Here is a 3443-nt window from a genome sequence, read left to right on the forward strand (position 1 = left end):
CACATGACAGTGGCAGCTGAGGATTTCTTCTCCCTACTGCTTTAAGAAGCTAAAGTTCAAAAACCTGTTTGTTTATCCAAAACCTCATTATCACAGACACTGAGAATTAGGTGGTTCAGTCTCTCTCCTTTTTTCTTTTTATTTTTTTTTAGTTGGAAAGCCCCAGATTAGGTTGGCTGTGTCAAGGCAGTAAGATGAAGAGTTTTGACCATTCATCCACTTTTGGCTTGCCCACGTCCAGCACCTTTCCTGTGCTCACACTCCCATTGCTCTCATCTGCTCCCAGGAGTACTTTGTTTTGCTCTTCTGCAGGAAAGCAGTATCTCTGGCTCCCCTTCTCCCTTTCAGCCCCTGCCACAGGCAGTGAGCTGGGCAGAGTACACACAAGTTGGTCTGGAGATCTTCTTTCTCCTATTTCCTTTCCAGGACTAGTCTACCCCCAAGCTCACCTTGATCAACTTCTAGCTGCCCTGACTGATGTTACTGCAAGTCCATTAGATTTTGAATACAAGGAAGAGAATTTTTAACATCTACTGGCGTATCCACCATACTCAACACCTTCTTGTTGAGATATTACCTTCATTTTCTTCTTTTCTCTGTCCTCTGAGTACAACAGGGAAGTGTCCTGCATATACTAACACTGGTCCAGCATAAAGCCCCATGACCCCCTCATCTCCTGCACCCTACTCCCACCAACCAGCGTTTCCTGCTGCTGGAACTATCACAGTTGAGTATCCTTTAGGGTAGAGCAAACCCTTCATTCACCTTTCAGGCTCCAGTGGTACTTTTAAGCTCACAATTAAGCTAAGATCCACAAACGAGGATTTCATGATCCCTTTCTCCTCCACTTATTCATGTTTCTTCTGTCTGTAAACTAGACCAGCATCACCTTCAGAGCTTCCCTGACACACATTTGATTCTGTGTCATTTCAGATATTTATTAAATCCAAGCAGCTGTAGTAATATTATGGTATGTTCCCACAATACAACTTACAAAATAAAACATATTATGGTATGTTCCCACAATACAACTTACAAAATAAAACAATCAGGAAGTATAAAAATGAAGCTTCCTTAGGAGCTTTTTGTTAGCTGCTATTTAGTTGAAGTATGTTTTACCATAGCTGTTGACCACACAAAACCAATACACCATATCAAGACACTCATTTAACCAGAAAAAGAGACAGAAAAGTTTGTAAATATCCCATGCAGCCAATGAACTGTGTTGGACATTTAATTTTTGTTTCTTTTGAATCTTCAATTTTTTTCCCTATGCAGATTTTGTGGGTGTGGGTTTCATTTCCTGATTCAGGTTCTATTTTCCTTTCTTTTTAATAAATAAATAAATAAATAAATAAATAAATAAATAAATAAATGTGGTGTTATTTGATTTGAGAAAGTTATTGATTCTTTGGACATGAACTCCTAAGTTAAGGGGCATTTTTATGAAGCCCATTTTCCTTACCTCATCTAAACACTGCCCTTAGCTACTATCAGCAAAATAGAAAATATTTTCTTCCAAGCTTTTCATGTGTGGTCTGCCACTTTCTTTCATAACCTTGGAATTTAAACTTAGAAAACACTTCTCAGAGTGCTTTTACTACCTTCTACAATTCCTTGAAGAGTGAGTGTTTATGTGGTTCCCTGCTTACAGTTCTCAGTTTCCAAGAAAAGAGGGCAAAAGTTTTGCTCGGGAAACTTTCCCTCTATTTCCCATCAAAGTGCAAAATCCAATTGTCACCAACTGATCGTAATCCAAATGATGGAACTCGTTTATTTTAGCGACCATCCACTCCATCTGAAAACTTGTCTCCTGGCAGAATAAAGAAGCCTTTCACTCCCCATTGTTCCTGCTTCAACAGGGGATAAATCCCCACATCTACCACACAAATCTCTTTCTTTATGATTTTTTCTAAAATGTAATACAAGTGAGCAGTCCTGATGACAGCTACTTATAAGCACGAACTGGAAACACAGAGAATCAGTTCTCCTACTGACATTTAAAGCCACTTTCAGCATGGGGAAAGCACAGTGGGGAGGGGGTAGCAATTGACACCACTCATAAAGTCAAGGTACCAATGCCCCCACCAAGGGTATTAATAATTGTACTCTTCCGTATTAAAATAACAGTAAAAACTACCAAATCAAACAATTAAGGTAAACACAGAGCTAATCAGGAAGGAGATTTAGGAGTTACAGTATAATTCCCCCAAACCCCCAGCCTAATTAGTGAAGAAGATAAACTGGTTGACAGATTGCACAGCTAGAAAAACATAAAGCAAAGAAGGTTATAGTATTTATTATTACTGTATAAGACAGTGATTAGACCCCCAACCTATGTACAGATCTAATCACCATCCCCTGGAAAGGATAATAGCCAGCCCTGTGAGTCTAGTTTGACAAATTAATCCAAGCCTGATCCAAATAAAGAGATTTGTAGTTTTCAATGAAAACTTGTTGGCTGTGCAGTGGGGACATCACCACATGCACTAATGGCACTGTTACCAAGGAACAGTGTTGCACCATGTCTGTGTTCAAGGATCTCTCAAACAGTGCATGGTTTGGTGTTGCAGCAAGGGCAAAGATTTAAGGTAGCAATTGGTGTATTTGTGGAGCATTAGTCGTAACAGGACATAAAACTTAATCCCAGCTTGTAGGTGGTAGTCTACAAAGCGTGGGTTGATGAATCATCTAATCCCAGCCTTCTTGAAGTATATCCATATATCTCAGAAAGGTTAAGGTGAGGAAATTGCTCCGAGTATCGCACAACTTAGAAAAAAATCACACAAACTGGATTTTAGTACATAGTTGTACTATGGTATGGCATTCTGACAGCAACAGGAGAAAGAAGCAACGTGATTAGTAGGTGGGATGTTATATGGACACCCATGTTTGTCCATAAAAATAAGGAGTGTGTGGAGCTTAGGGAACTTGGGAAGCCTCAGGAAACTCCTGGAGCAAAAAGGAAAATTAAAGCAAAGGATGTACCCAGCAAAACAGTGCGGAAAGGGCAGGCCTGATTTTCTTTTCCATGTAATGAATTAAGTTTGCTGGTTTGTGTTCTACAAGAGTTCTAAGGATTTTAAACCCTTCCATATATTTGAGGAAATGTCATGGCCATTCACTTCAGGGCCATGGTCAGCACCACATTCCCTCACAGAATATTAACAAATGTTGTTTATATTATAATAATATATAAATAAATATATATTATATTTATTCACCTAAACACTACAGAATCTACATATTTATATATCAAGTAAGCCAAATTTCTGCCGCAGTGTTCTTAATGAGGTATAGAGGAAGAGCGAGGCTACAAAGCTCAGGAGTTTGCCAAAGTAGGTTCCTACTTTCTATATGTCTAGACTCCTGAAGTGAAAGCCTTCATGTGGGGTTAGGCAGGTAAGCACTCAGTGCAATCGCAGGGCAGGTCAGGTGTCTCA

This window comes from Pezoporus occidentalis, unplaced genomic scaffold, assembly GCF_034315485.1.
Source record: "Pezoporus occidentalis ecotype Australia unplaced genomic scaffold, CSIRO_AGI_Poc_V1 ctg4, whole genome shotgun sequence".
Classification (NCBI taxonomy): domain Eukaryota; kingdom Metazoa; phylum Chordata; class Aves; order Psittaciformes; family Psittacidae; genus Pezoporus; species Pezoporus occidentalis.